Raw genomic sequence first — 27,154 nt, 5'->3', positions numbered from 1 at the left:
AGCCTAAAGCGGAGATACTAGCTTTGCCTGGCCGAATTATTACCTGTATGCACACTCTCTTATTCCATAGAGACGGGTAGATTGGGACAAGTTAACGGCACGTCGTCAGAAGAAAGATGTGTATCTGATTTTTTCACTCAATTTGAAGGTGTGTTATGGGATTTTAGCAGACAGGATTTGTCGATGAAGTGAGGTGTCCGATTGTTTGTTATTTAATTGGTTACAAACATGCTTCCTGAGATCGCGACTCAGTTGCAGGCCTCGGAGAGCACTTGGACCACCTCCTCCCCTCTGTAATATTGAGTATGGCACAGTATTATGATCAAAGGAAAAATGAGAAGGTGGAGAAAAAGCACAAAGAATTAAAGACAAAAGTGTTGTTGCAGCAGGCTTCTCGAGGCAATGGTAGAGGACGTGGTGGTACAACCCGACAGCTACCTTGTACTAGTCATAATACTACACCTGTAGGGCCTAACAAGTGTGCGTATTGTAAGGAGGAGGGACATTGGTGTAGCGAGTGTCCGGTGTTGTTGCAGAAAGTCGCGGCCCAGGAGGGCAAGGTTTTCATGGACGGGGTCGTGGAGTTGGTGGACAGGACAGAGCTCAGCATGGCGCAGCCTCACAGGACCATCCTGATTGAAACTACTTCGATGACAATAGGTGCGGACAGTATTATCATGATGACTATGATATAGACAAGGTGACAGGAATGTCTCACAGCTAGAACAGCCAGGGACAGAGTGAGGGACCAGTCCAGATACCTGTAGATCAGCGCGGTTATTATGTTAATGCAGATTTGCATGGCTCAGCTAAGGACTTTTTAGTGGCTACATGTGCAATGAACAGCTCTATTTCTCGTTCACTGGTCCCCGGGGCAGCTCAGTCTGGCCATAACAATGTTTCAGTAGGATTTTCTGGTGTACATTAACTATAGGTCCTTTCACTGTGGATTCGGCATTTTTGTTGACGTCTAATTGCAGAGAAAATCTGATGGGCTTAGACTTAAAGAAGTGGCATGAAACTATTTATTGTTCCCCAGAAGGTGCTTATATGACAATGGGTCCAAATATGGTCAGCACTAAGCAGAGTCTGTCCAAAGATGCACCCCTCCCTGCTGAATTTAAAGACGCACTGCCCACGTTGTGGGCAACGGGTGGCAGGGATGTAGGACTATTACAGATACCTCCAGTTTTCATTCAACTTAAAGATAATTCCATTTTGCCTCGTATTCATCAGTACAAGATACCGCACGCAGGGGAGAGAGCTTTGTTGCAAATTATACAAGACTTGATTAAGTCAGGGGTTGTTAAAGAGACAACTGCTAATGTGTGTAATAGCCCTAGCCATCCTTTAAGAGGGCACCTTCGGGCTCGTCTGATGATCGTTTATCGTTTTGTGATTGACTTGCACGAAATTAATAAAATTTGTGGTACCTCAGTTCCCGGTGGTCCCCGGCATTTCTGACGATGATTCCTTCCTCTGCTATATTCTTTTCTGTCATTGATCTGAAAAATGCATTCTTCAGTATTCCGTTCCATCCAGAAAGCAGGCACTAGTTCAGTTTTATACTAGCTGGCAGAAGATTTAGACTCTGTTGAGCTCTTCAGGGCTATACTGAGACCCCTAGTATATATAGCCAAGCCTTGAAAGCCCAATTGGACTTCCTCACGCTTTCCTCAGTTAATGTATTGCTTCAAAATGTAGATGACCTTTTCATCGCTTCTGACACTGAAAAGGGTTGCAAAGACAGTACGGTTATGTTGTTGTTGCATTTGGCATACCATGGACTTAAAGTGCCCCTTTCCAAATTTCAATATTGTCGACAGGAGGTCACTTATTTAGGTCACCTACTGTTGAAGGAGGGTAGGAGATTGACCCATTGACACATCGGCGCCATTGTTATAATGCCTATCCCTAAAACTCAGAGGGAGGTGCATGCTTTTATTGGCTTTACTTCCTATTGTTGCCAATGGATCCCCAACTACTCATTACTAACAAAGCCTCTGCCGGCATTAACCACTAAAGAGGAGTATGAACTTGCCTTGGATGCCTGAATGTCAGCAGTCTTTTGAGCAATTAAAAGTTGTGCTTTGCTCTATGCCTGTGCTTGGTATGCCTGACCACACAAAGCCGTTTGTGCTGTACGTACAGGAGACGGGTGGATGTGCGCTCTGTTATAACACAGGCCTTTGGAGGTAAGCAACAGCTGTGTACTGCCGCAAGAGCCCTCCTGGGATGTCGCAGCTGTGGCCATCTCTACAAGGCAACCGGCTGGGCTCGTACTTGATACGGACCTCACCGTCATGGTGTCCTATGCTGTGGATACCCTTTTGAATAAGACCAAGACGCAGCACCGCACCAGTGTAGGTCTGACCGTTTAGGAGTTGACTCTCTTTGCACCACATGTCACGATTAAAAGATGTGCCACTCTAAACCCAGCCACGTTGCTACCCCTCCCTTCTGAGAGTGAGGAAATTGACTTACATGATTGTATCTTTCGGACTGAGGAAGAGATGAAAGGACGGGTAGGCCCGACTGCTGTTCCCTTATTTGACCCCAAGGGGAACTATATGTCGATGGCTCTTGTTTTAAGTTACCGGATGGCACTACCAATGCTGCATATGCAATCACAACACTGTACACTGTAGTTGAGATGTCACGAGTTCCCTATCAGTCGGCCCAATCTGCAGAGCTTGTTGCCCGTATTCGAGCCGGTGAGGTGAGTGAGGGACTGACTGTCAATATCTACACTGACAGTCAGTACGCCTTTGGAGGGGCCCATAATTTTGGGCGGCTCTGGGCAGAGAGGGGGTTTCTCAGTTCTCATGGGATGAAATTCCAGCATGGCCCTCTTATACATAGGCTTTTATTGGCATTTGACACTCCCCGAGAAAATAGCAATATTAAAGTGAGGCGCCCACAAGACAATCACTGACAATGTGGGTAAGGGGAATGCCTTTGCAGACCAGACAGCTAAGGAGACAGCCCGAACAAAGATGAAAAATAAGTTTGTAGAACGCTCCCGAGGGAGGAACAGTGCACCAAAGGAAAATTCAGATTAGTAGGGATGGTGATGGAGCAGGTTTCATATGTACAGAAACTTGCTCTGACTCTTTCCTCTCGAAATAACATGTAACTAATTAATCAACATGTTTTGTTTACTAAAATTTGCATTACACAACATTATTAGTAAGCTGGGGAAGCTTGCATATGTGCTTTTACTAACAGTAACCACAGTGTCCTAAATGGCAGCTGAAAACGCAGAAATTATTTTGCGCATGCGTCCGCCACATCTACGTGGTGTGACGGCTTTCACTTCTGGTGGGAATTTCTTGCATCTGCGCATTAGTGCCAAGATGGCCGCTTCATGCTTTCACATACTAATGCACATGCTGCTGCTTGCACTAAAACTTGTGTGTTTAGCTTAACCACTAATGCTATAGTTAAAATAAAGTAATGGGATTAGAGTAGAGATAAGTGGTACACAGTGCATTCATTTATTTTTGTATTCCAATATGTTTTTCTTTGACTTTTTTATCAGCTCGTATTTGGGCCTGAGGGGGAACGTGTACTCCATTTTGAAAACTCTCGATCATGCGCAGTCAAGCACAAAGATCCTTGAAGTTGTGTTATTGAATGGCTGCCAAAACCAGTTTTACCCAAGATGTTCCTGGGAACCTGACGGTCTGACCCCATGAGAGGAAGAAATATTGAACTAAATACATTGTATACGAATTGAAACTAATATTGCTGGGTGGAATAAAATGCATGGGAATGCAAATTATGGGCGGCAACTTGATCAATATAAGTCCATGAAAATTACCTCACCTTAGTATGGTGTGATGACCTATCCTCGTCTTTCTGAATAATCAAATGAAGGGAATACACAAATCTGCAACACTGGGGGTGGTACATTGCCCAGAAAACAGTATAACTAAGGTAGGCTTAGTTAAGCTAATTTGTTCGACTTGTCACAGACCGGTCACTGACCCAACGTATGCTGAAGGAGATCGAGAGCAGAGATGCTGGCAGAGCACTGTCAGAAGAATCGGGGTGTGCTGAGGGAGAAGTATTGATTACCCAGTCGGGGTACCAAATTGCCGTAGAGAGGGGTGTGACGCTGGCGTTGCCCTAGTGGAGGTCACCTGTCCTGTCAGCACCTGATTAGTCGGGAGCCCTATCTTTGTCCCAGCCCGTGGCCAGGGTTGGTCTTCACACCATTCTAGGTAAATATAATCCATGTGGTATGTCCTTGTGCTATTTCCCTTTCTCACCCTTCCCAGGTACCAATGTCTTAAGGTGTTACTATAATTTGTTGCAAACTTTATGTCCTATTAATTATTTTCTTACTTGTAAAACTTATGGTCACTGTATTATGGTCGCTGACTCCGAAAACCTTGGATAGAGAAATTGTTGAAAACTTCTCCTGAGTCTGTGGTTATTTCAGAAAAGGTACATTTATTTAATTGCTACCTATTATGCTAACTTCCTTTTCGATCCCTAGGATTTATAGCATAGGTGACAAAGGTTTGGTAACTCATGGTGTACAGGTATAAGTCCTAAGAAATTAAATCCTGATAGGCAGAAAATATAAGCAGGATTACAGGTTCAAAGGTGTGAATGTTTAATGGGCCCAGGCGAGTATTATTAACTGAGCTGGTAATCCCGCGCACCATCAATGAACTGAGCAAGTCAGGGTGTACCTTGCCTATGGTACCAACAGTAGTTTAGGGAGAGGCGAAATTGGTGTATTGTTCTGACACTGGACAGGATAGACCGAACGTGCTCCCATGGAGGGGGGTACGGTATCCTGGACAACGTGGGATTTCTTCAAGAGCTAGGATCAAACAGCTCCACCGCCAGTATTCAAAAGCGCCAACATTGATGAACAATAGGAGTCTACCAGTGATGCTCTGACGGACACTGGGAACTCTTGCCCTTGCCATTAGTCTGGTTGCATTCATTTTCTTCCCCTTGGTTCCACAATGTATCCGCTTGTTCGGCCCATTACTGAAGAAAAACAGCCATTTGCACCTCTGCGCCCAGAGCGGGGTTGGTCCACAAAAGAGTAAAACAGTTTTTGCAGTGATAATTGCATTACTATTTGTGTTCGGAATATCTTGGTTTTTGGACAAAAGGTATCCTGTACACTCTTTGATTGGGACAACACCGGTTCCCCCTGAACATATGTTTGTTACTTTGGCCCCTCACAAAGGAGAACATCGAAAAACGTACTCAATGAATTTTTTATAATATTGCATCAGGCCCATGATACGTCCAATGCTACTAATTGTTAGATCTGTGGATTGCTCCCCTCAGTTGCACATAAGAGTGATGTTCTATTATCAATGCCATTATGTTATTTCGGAAGTTATGAAGGGTGGTTTGAACTGTTTACTATGGTGCATTATCACTTTGAATTCTCTGCTATAAATATGGCATCTGCTGACACTCGCACTGTGGTAGAATACATAAGTTTCCATCAAGGGTTTACTTCCACTGGGTAAGGAGAACAATGGACCCCTGTTATATTGTCTCCAACAGCTTGTATGAATGTATATGAGAAGGTAAAGAATTAAACACGCTTCAAAATTAAATGTTAGCTTTCTAAGGGTTCAATGCCACTGAATATTTCCGATCTTTCCAAATCTGCAATATTACTAAGGACAAATGCCAGTGTCAGTAGTCAATACAACAGCTGGTTTCTGTGTTCAGGGAATTGGGAAGGTGAAAGTGGGAGAGAGTAATTGCAATTACACATATACGCAGAGTACGATGCTCCCACCATATAATGTCTATTTTGTTTGTGAATCCCAAGCTTATGTTTGACTTCCTAGGAAGTGGTCAGGTATATGTTAGCTCTCTTTTCTTCTTCCCCCAGTGTATATAGCACCATTCAATTACCATAAGGACCATTGATTGCAGCGTAGGCGTGCATACCTGCCTGAGTTAGAAGGGTTATTAACAAAGAAGATATAGATCAGACAAATACCACTCTGCAACAGTTCACAGACACCATGAAGGGTATTGTAGACTTTTGGGGCCCCATGTCCAATAGTCTTAATATTTGTCGGCTCACAAGAGTTGTAGAAGGGGTTATTAATACAACAGCAGGGATACTGACTAGTTCAAGTTTTTAGTTTTATTTTATTTGTTTTGGTACTCTACTGAGGACCACAAATTGTGTACGGTAAAATTCAGTTACAAATACTTTTAGAATTTCATATTAATACAATGCTAAAAAAGGTTTTAAAAATGTATAAAAGTTATAGCAAACTAATTCATTGGGGGGAAATTTACATACTGTGATCAAGTCCTTTACGGTAGTGATACGGCAGTTAATATATATAGGATTCAGATGTTTTGTCCTAGCTGCCGCTACTTTTGGGTTAGGGCATGTGAATAAAAGATGTTCTACATCCTGCTCCCCTCCGTAGCAGAGGTTACATAATGAAGATCCATTTAGGTGCCATCTTGATGTTATGGTTAGCACTGGTAGAATGTCAAGCCGTAACAGGATGATTGTTCTCCTAGCGCCGTGCGAAAGATTAAAATCTATGTATTGTTGCACTTGTTTAGGTGCAATTGTTTCCACAAAGCTTTTATACAGAGTCAATTTGGCACAGTGTGAAAAGTCAAGCTAGTAACTGAGTCTGGGGGTAAAACATTTAAAAAAAAGTTTCAGTTGTGATGGAGTCCACGTAAGCAACAGGTTAGCATTGATCTCAGCTAGTTTAAATGCAGTGGACATGTTGCTGAAGAATACTTGTTTCGAAGCATCACAGTCAAAGGTCTCGGCTTTAAGTAGAGAACTGAGAGTTCCATCCTTTGCGTGCAGCAGGTTGTATGCCCACCTGATGACGTTTGCTATGGCTCTTGAATAGGAACTCGTGATTGAGAATTCGAGGCGAAGGGCTTGCACCGGAATGGATTGTGATAACTTCAGCATTTTCCTCAGTATCTTCCCTTCTTTTTGGTCCAGGAATGACCACTGTTTTATTGGAATATATTCCAAAGCAAATGATAAGACTGGAGGTATCTTTGTACTATATACTTTGAGAAGGGATGAAAAGTGTCTGTTGCCTGAAGCCGTGTATAGTCTTTGAAGGGCTCCAGCATGCACCTCGGATTTCCTAATCAGGTTATTAACCTGTGAATTGTTTTTTAATGTCTTAGTGAAACAGCAGCAGCAGGGATACTGACTAATATCACAGCTGAACTCCAGGCTACAAGGATTGTTGCCTTTCAAAATCGGATGGTGTTAGACATCATCCTTGCTGACATGGGAGGGGCCTGTCGTATTATTGGCCGTAGCTGTTGTGTATACATCCCAGACTACGCCCCTAATGTGTATGCTGCCATCCAGAAGTTGCACAGGCTTTAATCCGACATACACCAAGAGAATGGTACTAGGACTATCTGGATGGTTCTGGAATCTATTCACGTCCTGGGAATGGAAGATTCTAATCCCTGGTTGCAATTGCTGGTATTATTGTCATCTTTTGCCTTTGCATACATGGTCTCTCTGCTTGCTGAGCTTACTGTGTAAAGACTGACGCCCAAACCAAAGATTCCAGTACATGACACCAAGACCACCATGGTGATGCAGGATATACAAGATCTAATGTCAATATAAGAAGGCATTTTTGACTATTGAGAACACATGCATTAGCTTGTAGTGGTAGCCCTTATGTTCTGTAAGAAGTTATTTGCTCTTAGACAGTAGTGAAATGAGTGTTTGCAAATACTAAAAAGAGGGTGTTGGAATTTAAATGTTTTAGCTGAATTCTTTATGCAGTGCATGTCTTAAGTTAGCATTTTGTATTCAGTCGCCATTTTGAGCCATGATCGAAATTAACTTGTGTCTCACTCTGTCCGCCTCAGCAGAAAGCAGCTGCAATTTTCTTTTTGTAGTTCTCCAAGGTTGAGCTCTGCTGTACTAATTAATAGACTGTTTTGTCATCACATACCTTTCTCAATAGATAGACCTGCTCCCATCCTTAAGAGCAGCGGGCACAGGCAGAGTAACCTTGACGCTAAGATAGCATGTACCTGGTCCTGGGATTGCAACATCTTTCTGCATCTCCTTTGTTCACTAGCTACCAACTGGAAATTTCCAGTTTGGGCATGTCTTTAGTGATTCTGAAGATGTACACTGTGTGTTACCACGTTGGCAGAGATCAGTCCCTGTGAAGCAATCTAAGGAGGCTGGCTGACCGGACTCCACTCAAATGCACCTCTAATAAATACCTTTGGTTTGTATGCTCTGTCTGACCGACTCTTCATTTGTTTGGAAGGCTGAGAGGTGGTTGCGAGTGACCCGGGTGGCCCTAATTGGATCACTTCTTCACCTGAACACACTGTCCATGGCAGCACTTGAGGGTAGTGAGGAAGGACTGGAAAATGGCCCAGTACCGGACAAGAAGTGAAAGGGCAAGGGCTGTGGGAAACCTGCTCCAAAGACACCCACGGTCATGGAGGAGGCTGACCCTGAGAGCTCCCCAGAACCTACAGGGGAGGATGTGTCCAAACTGGGGATCCTGCCTGGGCTGGTCAACCGGCAGCAGAAAGAAGGGGGGGTCCAATCATAGTTATGCAAGGCACAGAGGGAATGCCCTACTCTTGTGGGTCTACGGCAGCAGGCCCAGGCAGGTGGTGACACTTCTGCTAAACACCTGATCTACTGGTGATATGGTGATATATATAGCTTGTATGCTGTGTTAAGTTAGCATGAGCTTTTTAGGAGTTTAAACGCCATTTTACCTTTCTGCTGCTTTTGCACACGACACATAGCTGCTGCTTTAGCTTTGAGCCTAGTAGAATGTTTGCGATTCATACCAGAATAATATGTTGTTACACTGATATCAGCCTTGCTTGGCGAGCTGTGTCTCTACAGTGAGTGCTGAAACCTTCAAGGATTGTTGTGAGCACTGATCTTCGCACGTTCCTAGACATAACATACATGCAGCTGCAGCCAAGTTCTGGCTTTAGGCGTGCTTTATATTGCTTTGCACAAGAGCATACAAACACACTTGATGGTGCTTCACATGCAGAAGAGCTGGTTGCTGATGATATGATCCCTTATCACTAGGATCGTGAGGTATGGGGCCGCTCTGCTAAAACCCACAAGAGACCTTCTTAGATATAATAGAATATACTAGCTAGGGAGGGTGAGAATTAGGTTTTGTTAAACCCTATTCATTTTAGCATAATACTATGCTTGCACCGTTTGTGTTCTATGGACTAGTGACTATGCTAATTACTTTGTTTCTTATAATATGTTTGCTTGTATTAGCTAAGATACTGCGTTTGAGAACACTGCATTAGTGAATAAACATTTCAAATATGCATGTGCCCTCTTTTACTCCTTGTTCTGGATTGAGATGATTGTATAACGAAAGAGTGTTCATGTGTTCCACGTTACCTGAGGTGTACTAAGTCCATGTTCTGGTTTGTCTAAGCATTGGGAGTTTGTGATAACCAATGAGACACTGTAGCTAGTCTGGTAGGGGATTTTTGGGTACTAAGGTGAGTTTTGGCACACCCTAATTCACTGAGGTTCCATGCCTCTATGCACAGTTCTGTATGAGCACGGAATCCCTGCGACATGGCGCCCAATCGTTGGTGGTCTTATTGCATGATACTTGAGTAGTACATCATTCGGTCCTTAACCCCTTCACTATTGTTTCCGGTTAACGGTAGTGTCCGACAAACCTACCTGTATGCGTATAGGTCCTTTCAAGCTTGAATCTTTCTACACAGTTTCATTGAGTTACTACCCAGTTGTTCTACAAAGTTTCCTTTGTACCTTTTTCTTTCTGTGTCACTATGGCTGAGGTGGACATTGCGCAACATAGCCGCATTGCGGTGCGCAGTCATTTGCAGAATTACAATGTCCCCGAAGATGGCTTGGCCGTGATAATGGTGGTGAGTGCAGAGGTGGCTTACCCGTATGAGATTTTTTACTCATGGGTGACCTTTCCAGCAATGAACGCAGATACGCGTGTGTTCGACACATACACTCCCACGGCTGTGCCACAGGAATATGCTCCGTATAGGGCACAGGAGATTCCTATAGATACTTGGCAGCATCGAGTTTGGTTTAATGGCGCCCTACCCCATACTTTAGTAGCTCCGAGGTTGGGTCCTTTGCCATTCCAGGCGCAACTTGGCCTGTTTTGGCTGGGTTTACCCCTCATCCTCTACATGGAGCATGTAACGTAGCTGAGTTAAGACGACTACATGTGGTCGCAATTAGCGTGATTAGGTCGTTAGTGCAATACATTACCCGCAATCTCCCGGGCGGGGCTTCGGATGGTGCGGCGCTTCGAGCCGGACAGGGCGGATTGAAGCTCAGTCCCGTTATGGTCAACGCTGTGATGGGCAAGCGTCCCCAAGAACAGGATGAATTTCCTTTCTGGCTTGCCGAGAAGTTTGACCAGCTGGAAGCAGTATTTCCTAACACGTCTCCTGGTGAAAAACACAGGATTCTGACAATTAGCTTACCGAAGGACTTGACCCTCAAAATTGGTGACTGTGTGACCTGGGGAAAAACGTTTGCGGCGATCTACGCGAGGTGTTACGGCGCTCCGTCTATGACTGTCCTGCCGACGGTCCTTAAACGTGTTCAGGATGAACACGGACCAGAGGCTGCGGTTGAATTGGGTATGCGTCTCTGTGGCACCTTTGATGTGGTTTCCGATCTCATACTTGCTAATGTCAAGGGGGATGCGGTGAACTTTCAGGTTGCCAATGCTTTGCAGGCGGTTCCCGATGCCGATAAACCCCGGCAGTTGGCGAAAATTATTGTGGCGGCTTATAAAACCGTGGGCCTCAAAGGTTGGGGTCTCAAGCCTTTTTCTACTAAAGAGAAAAAACAACCCCAGGGGCAGAAGTCGGAAACCGACGAACAGCCCAAGACCAAAAACAAAATTGGCCTAAAAAACAAAAACAGGGAAAGCAACAACAACAGAAACAGGAGTCTCGTCCTGCGTCTCCATTGCCTGCACCCACGGAACGTGTTTATGACTTGCGCGATCGCGCGATGATAAAATCACCTGATCGTTTTCAGGTTTCTGATCAACGCTCTCCTCGTTCTTTTCAGGAGTCATCGGCTTTTTCATCCGGTGGTGGAGGAGGCGGCGGCAGGGGTCGGGCGGCCAGCAAGGACTTGACCAGCCCCGCCCGAAAGACGGCAAAGGCAAGCAGGACGATTCTACACCGAAAAGACCCCAGTTTCAGAAAAAGAAAGTCGCTGCTTTAACAGCACACAGATATGCCACAGATAGTGAGAACCCAGCTTCGGAATTAGACATGGGCTCTGACCCTGCTGGACAGCGCAGCGGAGATTATCATAGTGCGAGAGGCCCTGCGTCCACTACTGAAGGTGACAGCGATTGATTGTTATGTTGTTGTGGAGACAGCTGACATTAGAGTAGCTCCCCTTGACAGGATCTATGAAATAGTCTTATTCATTGAGGGTGACATTCAACGCACTATAGAAGGGGTATTTTGGGAGAATCTTAAGACTACCTATGACATTTTGTTAGCGGAGGCTGACTGGCCCCCACCTTTTGTGCTCGCAGCTCAGAGAGGGGAGGAGGTAATCCTCCCTAGTTTCGCGCACACGGTCTCGAAGGAGCATGCGCTGAATTTTGCAGAAGAGTGGGCTAAGGCCCTTGCGCCAGCTCTGTACCGTACTCACTGTGGATTGGATAAATTTTCCCCTCACCACGAGATTCCTTTGCGGTCTATGCCTCAGCCTCAACCTCAATATCCCTTGAAGCGAGAAGCGAAGGCTTCCGTTGCGGAAATCCTTGAACAATTGGAATATAAGGGAGTTATTGAAACTTGTGTGTCACCAATGAATAACCCTCTTTTTACTGTAACCAAGCCTGACAGTTCATATCGTTTGGTATTGGATTACCGGCATTTAAACTCGCATTGCCGTACCTGTGCAGTACAGAATACTCACGGCTCTGCTTTAGTGGATAGTCTCGTGAGTAAGCGGTTTAAAACCACGCTTGACATTTCCAACGGTTTTTATGCCCACCATTTGGATGGTCTTAGTTCCCAATGGACCTCCTTTACTTGCGGCGTTGTCGAAAAACATTTCAAACGTTTACCGATAGGGCACAAGAATAGTCCTGGAGTGTTTGCTGCCCGCATAGTTTCTCTCTTGGAGAGATTTGACCCAGATGCTTGTTCATATGTAGATGACATTTATCTCACGGATGACGAACTGTGGGAGCATCTGTTTCGAGTTGGCGCTTAATTTGCAGCTTTGCGGACTTCGGTTACAAATTCAACTTTGCAAAATCGCACATTGCAGAGTACACAGTGTTGTTCCTGGGCTACAAGCTCAACAATGAAGGTCGAGGATTGGCTCCTCACTTCTTGGAGAAATGCGCACAATTGCGCGCTCCGACAACTCTGAAAAAATGACAGTCTATGCTGGGCTTTTTGAATTTCGGGAGGACATACATTCCGGAATATGCTCAGCGTATCAAGCCCTTGTATTCTTTGATCCAATCAAATTTTACGAAATCGAACTGGCTGCCTGAGCACTCAGCTATACTGCAGACTTTGCAGGCTGATCTGCTCGCTTCTAAATACTTATTGACTCGTGATAATCACACCAACCTGGTGATAAGAATCATCCCTGGGACGGTGGGTTTCACATACCTTACTTTTAACAAAGGAGATACAGTACCTATTGCTTACAAGTCACACTTTTACACTTCGGCTGAAATGCGCTTTTCCACTGTGGAGAAAGTTTTGACGGCTGTGCAGATGGCGATACTAATATAACGCGCTCTGTCACAGGGAAAACGCATGTTGGTTGTAACCCCGTGTCCTGCTTTGGAAGCAGTTACGAAAGCCAGTGTACCTAATTCTAAAGCTTTGCACCCTCGGTGGATACAATGGGCTGCATCATAGACATCTCCGGATGTCACGTTCATTTTTGATGCCTCCTTACGGTCGCAGGAGTTTTTGCAATATGAGTTTGTTTATCCCGCACCTTTGGCTATGCGGCCTTTGGAGGATTTCCATTGCATCATATACACTGATGGTTAGGCACATGGTTCTAAACACGCCTACGTTTCCGCTTGCGCCATTGTGGTAGGTGCCTTGGTGAACGATGAGTTCAAGTCCAGAGTCGTGCATACGCAGACTCTAGGGGACTGCATCGTTCAATTAGAAGAGCTTCGTGCTCTGATGCTTGCATTGGAGTACGCTGATCCTAGTGTGACAACACTTATCGTAAGTGATTCTTACTACCGTGTCCAGTCTTACAATGAGAACTTGTTCTTTTGGATTCAGAATGATTTTCGTGATTCCAAGGGTAGCACAATAAAACATAAAATGATCTGGGTCCGAGTGGCTGAGCTTAAAGAGCAGTTACCACTCATGTTTGTAATTCATACTCTCGGTCACCAGCGCGTTGGAGTCCACGCTGTCGGCAACTCGCTCGCTGATGAAGCAGCGAAATCAGAGGTATCGACATTTAGTTGCAGCAGTCACACGGTCCAAAAGTAAGATTGATGACGATATCTTGGCGGCTGTTGCTGCCACTGAGAAGGGAGATAAATATCCTACGGGGTTCCCTTCGAAGTACACATACCACTTAAGTCCCGATAAGGTTCCTTATGTGAAAATACCTGAAGTTGGAGAGAGATTGATTCCCAACTCTGATCGCAGACATTCGCTGATCACAGCGGCCCATGAAGGGGTTGCGTCTGCGCATGCGGGCGTTTCAGCTACTGTGTCTCAGTTGCAACAACGTTTTTGGTGGCGGGGACTGTACAAACAGACGCGTGACTATGTCCTTCAATGTGACATTTGCCAGCAGATTAAGCCTTCAACTGCTACGCGTCCGCCCCAAACACAGTTGTTCATTTCTAATAAACCGTTTGGTTGTGTTTATTTAGATCACTGCGGTCCTTTTTCTTCTGATACTGCGTATAAGTACATCTTAGTAGCAGTTGATTCATGCACACGCTTTGTTTGGGTCTGGCTTCATCGCAGCGCTGATTCACGGACTGTCATCGGGGATTTGCGCGTCTCTGTAGGGATTTTTGCCTGTGGTACCTTCCATTCGGATCAGGGTCCTGCTTTCGCCTCTAAGACGTATAGGGATGCAATGACTTCGATGGGGGTCCAAGTCAAGTTTTCGTCTCCATACCGACCTGAGGGTAATAGTGTTGTGGAACGAAGGAACCGTGACTTAAAGCAATCACTGACAGCTTGAGTTATAGGCACTAGCAGAAACTGGTTGGCCCATCTTAATGGCGGGCAGCGTGCCCTTAATAATCTCCCTAGAAGGTCCCTGGGGGGCGGACCCCATACAAAATGCTCTTTGGTATCAAGATGTATGTCCCGGACCTGTCTAGACGCGGTCGGTTCGGCTGTCTCCTTTGACGTAGATGATGTCACGATCGGCCTCCACAGGATCAGGGCGATGCTCAAAGGGGTCCACCTCCTGACTGCCCGAAACTCTGACTAATAGTATACACAGAGCCTCTAGGTAATCAGGCGAGGGAAAGGTAAGGGAAGGGGCTGGAACGGAAGGGACCACTGAAACGAGAAAAAACAAAACACAATGTTATAGCAATGTTCTCTGACTACTCTCATATGATTCCCACTAGTGGAACACCTACCCCAGTTACTCCACTGGATGCAACCCCCTCTCTTGGATGTATGTGGTAGATACGTCTCTATCCTTACACCTAACAATCAGAAAGACACAAACAGGATTATTCCTTGTCGATGCGAATAGAACCCTGGTATCACCGCAAATGCACCATACATACCAGTCCCACTTCCTTATCACCACTAAAACAAGCCCTTCTCCAGTAACCGATTATTGAAGGTTAAGAAGCAACCAAAGTTCCACAGTCAATAAGCAACCCAAGGATGACTGAGAACTCCACAAGTAACAGACCAGTTCAAATGTTCCAAAAAAAACAGAAGTCAGTAGTGCTAGCAAACCATCCGAAGCAAAGTTCAGGAATAGAGTTCTTTGTTCCGGTTCCAAAACAAATCAGCAAGCACTAGAAAAGCACAGTTACTTATCTCTCTGTAGGAGTTCGGAAAGGGAAGAAGCCGCCCGCTTCAGCAATGATGGAACAGCGTCTCAGCCGAGAACGCTTGCAGGCAGAGTCCGCCGCAGCCGCAGGCGGAGAGTTCCAAAATCCTTTTCCGACTCGAAGTGAGGCAGCCGCCCCCTCCGTGGATGAAGACTGAGCGTCTCAGCCGAGAACGCTCGTAGGCAGAGACCGCCGCAGCCGCAGGCGGTGTTACCGGAAACAAATGAAGAGTGAGGCAGCCGCCCCCCCTCTTCTCCAAGGATGAAAGCCGAGCGTCTCAGCCGAGAACGCTCGCAGGCATAGACCGCTGCAGCCGCAGGCGGTAATGAACACAGGAATCCTTCCCTAGCCCGGAAGAGAGCAGCCGCCCCCTCCGAGAACGAAAGTCCAGCGTCTCAGCCGAGAACGCTCAGTCAGGATTAATCCAGGAATCACAAACGAACCACAAGGCAACCAGGACACAGTTCCAAAGGGAATCACGTACAACTCTCGTCTGCATCCCAGAAGCCTATATACTGTAAGCTCCTCCTACTACAGGGCCTCCTGGGAGTTGTAGTCCGTAGGCGCAGCATGGCAAACCGTGACAGCATGCCCACCCCCCAAGCGCCTCCTAGCACCAGGCTTGCCCGGACAACGAGCATGGAAACAGCGCACCGCACGCGGGGCATGGATCCCCGAGCTCGGTTCCCATGAATCATCCTCCGCCGTGTAGCCCTTCCACGACACCAGGTACCAGAGCTTCCCCCGCCGATAGCGGGAATCAAGGATCCTACTCACTTCATACTCCAACTGCCCATCCCGCCGCACCGGAGGCACGACCTTGCGACGCGCAGACTTCGCTGGTTTCCGAAGGCTGCAGTGGAACACCGGGTGTATCCGCAAGGAGGCAGGAAGTTTCAATTTATAGGCCACAGGATTGATTTGACGCACCACCTCGTAAGGACCGATGAACCGAGGATGAAAGATGCTATGGAATCGAAACCGAATGTTCTTGGTGGATAGCCAGACCCTGTCACCCACTCGATACAGCGGTCCCACTCTCCTATGCATATCCTCCCATCTCTTATAGGATGTCTTAGCCTTCTCCAGTTGAGCGTGGACCTTCCGGTGCATCAGCAGAAGAGCCTTCACCTGACCCAACACCGTAGGATGATTCGACACCTCACTAGGGATCGTCAACGGCAGGGTGTCAGCATGGTAACCAGTATTGGCCTGAAATGGCGAAACTCCCGTCGAGCTGTGCCAAGCGTTGTTATACGACAGTTCCGCCAACCATAACAACGACACCCATGAATCAGCTGCTTCCTCCGCGTAGCAGCGGAGATACTTCTTAAGGGTCTGGTTTAGTCTCTCAGTCTGACCATCAGACTGCGGATGGAAACTGGTAGACAGCGCATCCGTGATATGCAATGCCTTACACCACATGTGCCAAAACCGAGCCACAAACTGAGGACCCCGGTCTGACACAATGATCTTCGGAATGCCGTGTAACCGCACCACCTGCGTCAAAATTAGTTGCGCTGTTTGAGCCGCCGTAGGCAGATTCCTACACGGAATAAAGTGTCCCATCTTTGTGAAACTGTCTATCACCACCAGAATTGCGTTACTGCCCTTATCCATAGGTAGCCCAACAACAAAATCCATGCTAATAACCTGCCATGGGCGTGAAGGCGTAGGAAGAGGCATTAACAATCCTTTGCTCTTGGCTTGTTCACTCTTCGCCCGGGCACATGTTTCACAACGGTCAACCCAATTTCTCACATCCTTATTCATCCCTTCCCACCAGAACTGCCGTTGCATGGCGTTGATAGTCTTTTGCTGCCCTGGATGACCAGCCACCATCGCATTGTGACACCAGTTAAACGCCAACAACCTCAAAGCAAGGGTGGGGAGAAACAGCCGGTTCTGGTATAGCGGAATGCCATGTTGCAGGGAACGATGCGAATCCACCTTGGCCCACTCCTCCCATTGTAGCGGAGACCGGTTCTTGGAAACCTCCTCCAGAAACGTATCAACGGTACTGGCACACACTACCTTATCAGGAGACAGTATGGATCTAGGTTCCGCCAGTAACGGAGTAGCCAAGTCTGTTTGTCTAGAAAGAGAATCAGCCTTTCGATTCTCCGCACCAGGACGAAATGTGATTACAAACTCATATTCTGAGAAGAATAGCATCCAGCGCATTTGCCTCTGAGACAAATGACGGGCGGTTTTCAAAAACTGCAAGTTCCTGTGGTCCGAATACACCGTTACCGGATGTCGGCCCCCCCACAGGTAATGCCTCCACTCTTGAAAGGCTTTTTTCACGGCCAAGAGTTCCTTTTCGGCTATAGTATAATTCACTTCGGATGCAGTGAGTTTTTTAGACAAAAAAGCCACGGGATGGAGCTGTCCTGTTTGTTTGTCCCTCTGTGACAACACTGCCCCTATCGCGATATCCGATGCATCCGCTTCCACGATAAACGGCACGTCCGTCCATCTGAGGATGTCTTAGGATGGGTGCAGAGCAGAAAGCCTCCTTCAACTGGTTGAATGCTTCCATAGCATCCGTCGTCCAACAAAAAGACGCCCCCTTCCTCAACAACCGGGTTACTGGAGAGATCAGCTGGGAGAAATGGGCAATGAATCTCCGATAGTAATTGGAGAAACCAAGGAAGCACTGAACATCTCTCACATTCTTTGGTGTCGGCCACTCACTCACAGCTACCACCTTTCGCTCTGCCATTCGAAACCCGCTAGGCGTTAGTATAACCCCCAAAAACTCCACTTCAGTGACACTGAACTCGCACTTGCTGAGTTTGCAGTATAATCTATTGTCCTGTAGCCTTTTGAGAATCAACAGTACCTGGCTGACATGCTGAGCAGGCGTCTTGGAATATATCAATATGTCATCGATGTATATTACAACGAATCGATCGATGTACTCCTTCATGATGTCGTTTAGGAAATACTGGAATGCCGCCGGGGCGTTGCACAACCCGAACGGCATCACCAGGTATTCGAATAAACCAAAACGAGTCTTAAAAGCCGTTTTCCACTCATCCCCAGCCCGGATCCGCACCAGATGATAGGCACCACGGAGGTCTAACCGAGTGTAAATGGTTGCCTGATCCAACAGGACGGGAATGAGTGGAAGCGGGTATCTGTTTCTCACTGTGACCTTGTTCAGCTGCCTATAATCGATACAGGTACGCAATTCTCCATTCGCTTTGGAAATAAAAAACAGAGGAGAAGCTGCTGGTGACCGTGATGGGCGTATAAAACCAATAGAACAAAAATGATCCAAATAGGTCTTCAAATGGGCGGTCTCGGACTCAGACAAGGCATACACCCTACACGAGGGCACCACCGCCCCCTCCACCAGGTCGATCCGACAATCGTATTCACGATGAGGCGGAAGGATCTCTGCCTTCACCTCACTGAACACGTCCTCATACCCTGCATATTCTCCCGGCAAGACCACCTCCTTTTCCGCCGCAGTAGCGATCTGATAGGCCTGGGCCAAGGACACCGTATGTGAGTCCTGTGCTTTCATACATTGTGTAGTGCAATACTCTGAATTAAACAGCAATGTTTTCTTTTTCCAATCCATCGTCGGATTATGATGCCATAACCACGGCATCCCCAAAATTACCTCATATTGAGGAGCCTCAATTATGTTCAACACAATGTCCTCCACATGTTTCAGCGGATACCCAGGCATAGTCAACTCCAAAGCCTCAGTATGTTCCACTACCGGCCCCGATTTGAGAGGAGTGCCATCCACTGCCAGAACGGTTTCAGGCTGAGGAGTTGGTACCTTCCTCAATCCCAACCTCTTCACCAACCCACTGTCGATAAAATTGCCAGTTGCCCCTGAATCAATCATACACCACGCCTGACTTTGATGAGGCCCCTTACCCAAGAACATGGAAACCACTACATGCGATTCTGTGTTATTACATAAAGCAACCTCCAAAGAAGGGATTTTCCACTCCTGTTGAGCGATGCCCGCCCTTTCTAATCTCTTAGGGTCCGCCTGTACCTCAGGAGGCAGTGCCGGGGACATAACCGCCACCTGTTTACCTGCATAGAAAGGAGGCCTTTTCTTTGGTTTAATCGTGCAATCCTTAACATAATGTCCCTTCTTTCCGCAGTACATGCAGAGACCCTGCGCTCGTCTGACCTCCCTTTCTGATTTAGACAGGGGAGGACGAATGGCCCCGATATCCATTGGTTCTACCACACTGTCTTTGGGTTTGTCTTGACCAACTTGAGCCATCCCACTTCCTGCTCTGTCACTTCTCTTCCGTTCCCCACCTCTTTCAGACATACGATGATCTAATCGCAACGTAAGGTTAATGAGATCAGTACATGTAGTAGGTTGAGGGTCAATTTGAGCAAGGACATCCTTAATGTCCTCGTTCAATCCCTGATAATAGAGCGCCATCCTTTATTCTTCTGGCCATGCCGTTTCTACAACAAGCCTATTAAAGGTAGTGATGTAGGTTACTAAGTCGCTCCTTCCCTGCCTCAATCTCAGCAATTCACGATCAGCGCTTAGAGTAGTTGCACGTCTGTCAAACACTCTCTCAAATTCTTTTCTAAAGTCATCCCAGTCTGCCAACAACGGATCGTCATTTTTCACTAAAGGAACCGCCCAATTGGCAGCATCCCCCGTAAGATAAGAGATAGCGAATGCCACCCTCGACAGATTAGTAGGAAAGGAGGCCGGTCTACAAGAGAAATGCAGGGTAATTTGTGTCAGGAAAGTCTGGATTTTCAAGGGATCTCCCGAATACCACTCAGGACTGGCCAAGGGTATAGGTGGAGGAACCGACACCTGTATTTGGGGAACTCCTGCTGAGGCATCAAAAGGGTTTCTGCCTTGCCTATCCAGCCTGTCTTTTAACGCAGCTGTTTCTGCCTTAGACGTAGCCAATTCCTGTTGGACCAAAACCAAGGCCTGCAACACATCGTCTAAAGTGGCCATCCTTTCGGCAACCCCTGACCAGGTGGAGCCCACTACTTGGGTACGTGATTCTGTCACGATCGGCCTCCACAGGATCAGGGCGATGCTCAAAGGGGTCCACCTCCTGACCGCCCGAAACTCTGACTAATAGTATACACAGAGCCTCTAGGTAATCAGGCGAGGGAAAGGTAAGGGAAGGGGCTGGAACGGAAGGGACCACTGAAACGAGAAAAAACAAAACACAATGTTATAGCAATGTTCTCTGACTACTCTCATATGATTCTCGCTAGTGGAACACCTACCCCAGTTACTCCACTGGATGCAACCCCCTCTCTTGGATGTATGTGATAGATACGTCTCTATCCTTACACCTAACAATCAGAAAGACACAAACAGGATTATTCCTTGTCGATGCAAATAGAACCCTGGTATCACCGCAAATGCACCATACATACCAGTCCCACTTCCTTATCACCACTAAAACAAGCCCTTCTCCAGTAACCGATTATTGAAGGTTAAGAAGCAACCAAAGTTCCACAGTCAATAAGCAACCCAAGGATGACTGAGAACTCCACAAGAAACAGACCAGTTCAAATGTTCCAAAAAAAACAGAAGTCAGTAGTGCTAGCAAACCATCCGAAGCACAGTTCAGGAATAGAGTTCTTTGTTCCGGTTCCAAAACAAATCAGCAAGCACTAGAAAAGCACAGTTACTTATCTCTCTGTAGGAGTTCGGAAAGGGAAGAGGCCGCCCGCTTCAGCAATGATGGAACAGCGTCTCAGCCGAGAACGCTTGCAGGCAGAGTCCGCCGCAGCCGCAGGCGGAGAGTTCCAAAATCCTTTTCCGACTCGAAGTGAGGCAGCCGCCCCCTCCGTGGATGAAGACTGAGCGTCTCAGCCGAGAACGCTCGTAGGCAGAGACCGCCGCAGCCGCAGGCGGTGTTACCGGAAACAAATGAAGAGTGAGGCAGCCGCCCCCCCTCTTCTCCAAGGATGAAAGCCGAGCGTCTCAGCCGAGAACGCTCGCAGGCATAGACCGCTGCAGCCGCAGGCGGTAATGAACACAGGAATCCTTCCCTAGCCCGGAAGAGAGCAGCCGCCCCCTCCGAGAACGAAAGTCCAGCGTCTCAGCCGAGAACGCTCAGTCAGGATTAATCCAGGAATCACAAACGAACCACAAGGCAACCAGGACACAGTTCCAAAGGGAATCACGTACAACTCTCGTCTGCATCCCAGAAGCCTATATACTGTAAGCTCCTCCTACTACAGGGCCTCCTGGGAGTTGTAGTCCGTAGGCGCAGCATGGCAAACCGTGACAGTATGCCCACCCCCCAAGCGCCTCCTAGCACCAGGCTTGCCCGGACAACGAGCATGGAAACAGCGCACCGCACGCGGGGCATGGATCCCCGAGCTCGGTTCCCATGAATCATCCTCCGCCGTGTAGCCCTTCCACGACACCAGGTACCAGAGCTTCCCCCGCCGATAGCGGGAATCAAGGATCCTACTCACTTCATACTCCAACTGCCCATCCCACCGCACCGGAGGCACGACCTTGCGACGCGCAGACTTCGCTGGTTTCCGAAGGCTGCAGTGGAACACCGGGTGTATCCGCAAGGAGGCAGGAAGTTTCAATTTATAGGCCACAGGATTGATTTGACGCACCACCTCGTAAGGACCGATGAACCGAGGATGAAAGATGCTATGGAATCGAAACCGAATGTTCTTGGTGGATAGCCAGACCCTGTCACCCACTCGATACAGCGGTCCCACTCTCCTATGCATATCCTCCCATCTCTTATAGGATGTCTTAGCCTTCTCCAGTTGAGCGTGGACCTTCCGGTGCATCAGCAGAAGAGCCTTCACCTGACCCAACACCGTAGGATGATTCGACACCTCACTAGGGATCGTCAACGGCAGGGTGTCAGCATGGTAACCAGTATTGGCCTGAAATGGCGAAACTCCCGTCGAGCTGTGCCAAGCGTTGTTATACGACAGTTCCGCCAACCATAACAACGACACCCATGAATCAGCTGCTTCCTCCGCGTAGCAGCGGAGATACTTCTTAAGGGTCTGGTTTAGTCTCTCAGTCTGACCATCAGACTGCGGATGGAAACTGGTAGACAGCGCATCCGTGATATGCAATGCCTTACACCACATGTGCCAAAACCGAGCCACAAACTGAGGACCCCGGTCTGACACAATGATCTTCGGAATGCCGTGTAACCGCACCACCTGCGTCAAAATTAGTTGCGCTGTTTGAGCCGCCGTAGGCAGATTCCTACACGGAATAAAGTGTCCCATCTTTGTGAAACTGTTTATCACCACCAGAATTGCGTTACTGCCCTTATCCATAGGTAGCCCAACAACAAAATCCATGCTAATAACCTGCCATGGGCGTGAAGGCGTAGGAAGAGGCATTAACAATCCTTTGCTCTTGGCTTGTTCACTCTTCGCCCGGGCACATGTTTCACAACGGTCAACCCAATTTCTCACATCCTTATTCATCCCTTCCCACCAGAACTGCCGTTGCATGGCGTTGATAGTCTTTTGCTGCCCTGGATGACCAGCCACCATCGCATTGTGACACCAGTTAAACGCCAACAACCTCAAAGCAAGGGTGGGGAGAAACAGCCGGTTCTGGTATAGCGGAATGCCATGTTGCAGGGAACGATGCGAATCCACCTTGGCCCACTCCTCCCATTGTAGCGGAGACCGGTTCTTGGAAACCTCCTCCAGAAACGTATCAACGGTACTGGCACACACTACCTTATCAGGAGACAGTATGGATCTAGGTTCCGCCAGTAACGGAGTAGCCAAGTCTGTTTGTCTAGAAAGAGAATCAGCCTTTCGATTCTCCGCACCAGGACGAAATGTGATTACAAACTCATATTCTGAGAAGAATAGCATCCAGCGCATTTGCCTCTGAGACAAATGACGGGCGGTTTTCAAAAACTGCAAGTTCCTGTGGTCCGAATACACCGTTACCGGATGTCGGCCCCCCCACAGGTAATGCCTCCACTCTTGAAAGGCTTTTTTCACGGCCAAGAGTTCCTTTTCGGCTATAGTATAATTCACTTCGGATGCAGTGAGTTTTTTAGACAAAAAAGCCACGGGATGGAGCTGTCCTGTTTGTTTGTCCCTCTGTGACAACACTGCCCCTATCGCGATATCCGATGCATCCGCTTCCACGATAAACGGCACGTCCATCTGAGGATGTCTTAGGATGGGTGCAGAGCAGAAAGCCTCCTTCAACTGGTTGAATGCTTCCATAGCATCCGTCGTCCAACAAAAAGACGCCCCCTTCCTCAACAACCGGGTTACTGGAGAGATCAGCTGGGAGAAATGGGCAATGAATCTCCGATAGTAATTGGAGAAACCAAGGAAGCACTGAACATCTCTCACATTCTTTGGTGTCGGCCACTCACTCACAGCTACCACCTTTCGCTCTGCCATTCGAAACCCGCTAGGCGTTAGTATAACCCCCAAAAACTCCACTTCAGTGACACTGAACTCGCACTTGCTGAGTTTGCAGTATAATCTATTGTCCTGTAGCCTTTTGAGAATCAACAGTACCTGGCTGACATGCTGAGCAGGCGTCTTGGAATATATCAATATGTCATCGATGTATATTACAACGAATCGATCGATGTACTCCTTCATGATGTCGTTTAGGAAATACTGGAATGCCGCCGGGGCGTTGCACAACCCGAACGGCATCACCAGGTATTCGAATAAACCAAAACGAGTCTTAAAAGCCGTTTTCCACTCATCCCCAGCCCGGATCCGCACCAGATGATAGGCACCACGGAGGTCTAACCGAGTGTAAATGGTTGCCTGATCCAACAGGACGGGAATGAGTGGAAGCGGGTATCTGTTTCTCACTGTGACCTTGTTCAGCTGCCTATAATCGATACAGGTACGCAATTCTCCATTCGCTTTGGAAATAAAAAACAGAGGAGAAGCTGCTGGTGACCGTGATGGGCGTATAAAACCAATAGAACAAAAATGATCCAAATAGGTCTTCAAATGGGCGGTCTCGGACTCAGACAAGGCATACACGGCTTACTGTTGGTGAGAGCGGCTGCTGAGGCCACGCGCTCCCCAGGCTTCTAATTTTAAAACTTTTAAACTTGACATATCGCGCTATGTGTAAATATTTTGTGTATTGTGTTACTGGGTGAACTGTTGAGTTAAAAACAATTCTCCTACCTGCCTCAGATCGCCGCTCCTCGGCGCAACGCGTTTGTTTGCACTTTTATGCTCTTTGGCTCTAGGCACCGATCCGCCACGGCTTGTGCCGATTGCAGCGGCGGTGGCCATACGAGCACGAAACCCCTCCTCCGCCCCCTCATCCTCACTTCCGCCCTGCTGGCCGACTGGCAGATCAGCGGGCTAGTGGTTTTCTTTTTTACATTTAATGATGCAATGGCGGAAGCGCAGCGGACGAGCGCAGCGGGAGCGCCGACTTCGCGCCGAAGTCGTACCAAAGTCCTGCCCGTCTGCGCCCGTCCGCGCCAGGCCGGGACTAGGGCTAGACCATCATGCCCGTACTTACTCCTCGCAGGTACTACACTCTTTACATGCTGGCTATTCATTAGATCCGACTACACTTGCATGTATTATAGCACACGGCATTGCCTGCCCTGATGCTTGCCTGCCTGGCCTCAGGCCTGATCTCTCGCCTACCACACTACCCGCCCCCAGCCTACGTGTCCCCGTCCCTATCCCCACTATTTCCGCTGTCATGCTGAACACTAGATCTGCAGTGCGACATCAAACGGAAATTTTCAACTTGTTGGAAACGGAGAGCCCTGATTTGTTATTCCTAACGGAAACGTGGTACCGCCAGGACTCTCTCCCTGACGTCCTGGCGGCCCTTCCCCCTTCGTACTCTGCCCTCCGTGCCGACCGACCAAATGGAAAAATGGGTGGTGGGGTTGCTTTAATATCGCGCGAGTGGCTACATTTCCAGACACTGGCTTCCTCTTCCTTGCTAACATCTGACTGCTTGGTCGTCCGGTCCACTTCTTTTAAAACTCCTCTTACTTGTGTATTGGTCTATCGCCCTCCCCAACCCTCGCCCGGTTTTATTACTGCACTGCAGGAACTCCTTGGCACTCTGTCCATCAATAATGCTTCAGTGATGGTCCTCGGAGATTTTAATTTTTGGCCCGGTGATCCTGCTGAGGATGCACTATCTAAGGAATTTACGGCCTTGCTCCTCAGCCTGAACTTCTTACAACATGTCTACACCCCTACACACAGGCAGGGGCACATACTCGACCAGATATGGTCCCTTAACATCCCCATTTCGACGCCTTCGGTATTACCATGCGCTTGGTCAGACCATCACCTCTTGTCTTTTTCGCTGGCCCTCAACATCCCAGCCCCTTCACGCCAACCTAAAAACATTTGGACCCGGAACTGGAGTCGAGTTGACATCTCCACCTTGTGCAGCTCACTCCGCGTTTCCCTTCCGACCTTTGAGGGTCTGACTTTACACTCTCATGCTACCACACTAGATGATTGGCTTGTTACAACTTGTGATCACATAGCCCCCCTCAAACGGGTAACTATTAACCGTGTTCACAATGCTAACAAGTGGTTTGGCCCAGCTCTAAAAGCCAAGAAACTTACAGTGCGACAAGCCGAACGCGCCTGGCGTCGTGCCTACTGCCCACTAGCCAGGCAGCGCTATGTTTTAGTCCTGTCTGAATACAAACTAGACATTATAGTCGCAAAAAAAGACTATTACACTGGACGCATCTTGGCGGCAGAGAATCAGCCTCGAGAGATTTTCGCGATGGTCCATGAACTTGCGGTCTCCGACAGGACTCAGACTAAAGTCCCCCCCTCACAGATTTTATGTAACTCTCTCAACGAGTTTTTTATAGAAAAAGTGGCCATCATTAAGGCAAACATTCCCCCCCCCTCACCTTCCTTTTGTGAGGGCTTTATTCCTATCAATAGCCAGTCCCTGGCTCATATTCCCCCCTTGACTCTGGATTCACTTCCCCCTCTTCTCAGACGGGTGAAATCTGGTTCCCCCGCTGATGTTTGCCCAGCTTACATATTAAGCCAGATCTTTCTAGACTGCCCCTCCCCTGCCCTCACCCTGCTAAATAAATCATTTGAACAGGGCGCTGTCCCGCCTTCTTTCAAGGCCGCTACAATCATCCCGATATTGAAGAAACCTGGGGCGGACCCTGGCGTTCCGGCTAATTACCGTCCAATCTCCCTCCTCCCCTTCCTTGGGAAGATTGCCGAGTCCCATCTCACGCAGGTCCTAAGCTCCTTTATCGAGGATAGCAATTATCTTGCTCCCTGCCAAGCGGGTTTTCGCCCCCGCCACTCCACAGAGAAGGTGGTCATTTCAGTTCTGGACCGACTCAGGGAGGGATTGGACTCCAACGTACCTCAGGCCCTCGTTTTATTAGACCTGTCCGCCGCCTTTGACACGGTGGACCACTCCATCCTCTTACGCCGTGTCAGGTTGGCGGGCATCGAGGGCCCTCCTTTGGTTTGGCTGGAGTCCTTCCTGTCTGGTCGCTCCCAGGCTGTCCATCTGGCAGAATTTGCTGCCCCTTCTCGTGAAATCACGTGCGGGGTCCCTCAGGGCTCTTCCCTTTCCCCTTTACTCTTTAATTTATATATTTTTCCCCTTATTTTTGCTTTACAGCATATGGAGGTCGCGGTGTACAATTACGCCGACGACCTCCAACTCATTTTTGATTTATCCCCGACCTCGCCAGGTCAAACCAGCTTCCAGTCCGTGATGCTATTCATCCGTGATTGGATGAATACAAACCATCTCAAATTAAATCCGGACAAAACGGAGCTGGTTCTGACGGGCGGGGGTCGCAAATCCATGGTCACCTCTTTTTTGGCCCCCATCCTTAGGCACCCCTCCCATTCCTTCCCCTTCAGTTAAAACGCTGGGCATTACTCTTAATCACCAACTCACCTTACATTCACATATTAGTTCAGTTGTTTCTTCTTGTTTTTTTTCCCTACGGACTATTAGGAAAATTTCCCGTTTTTTTTCTGTTTCAGCACTCAAACTGATCGTTATGGCCATGGTACTGTCAATAATTGATTACGGGAACATCGTCTTC

The 27,154-nt window shown here is 47.8% G+C and overlaps 1 long non-coding RNA gene across 2 annotated transcripts in view; it reads left to right on the top strand.

The window, feature by feature from the left end:
• LOC144792372 (uncharacterized) overlaps positions 1-27,154 on the top strand; it is a 311,371-nt gene that overhangs the window by 28,517 nt on the left and 255,700 nt on the right. Inside the window, exon 5 of one of the 2 annotated variants that reach the window (XR_013602548.1) lies at positions 3,542-9,344. The exons of the other annotated variant lie outside the window; for it this stretch is intronic. This is a non-coding gene — a long non-coding RNA (uncharacterized LOC144792372). Of the gene's footprint in view, positions 1-3,541; positions 9,345-27,154 lie in introns of those variants that run through there. 2 annotated transcript variants of the gene reach the window in all.

Source organism: Lissotriton helveticus, chromosome 11 (assembly GCF_964261635.1).
Source record: "Lissotriton helveticus chromosome 11, aLisHel1.1, whole genome shotgun sequence".
Lineage (NCBI taxonomy): Eukaryota > Metazoa > Chordata > Amphibia > Caudata > Salamandridae > Lissotriton > Lissotriton helveticus.
This window is presented reverse-complemented; position numbering and strand designations above follow the sequence as displayed.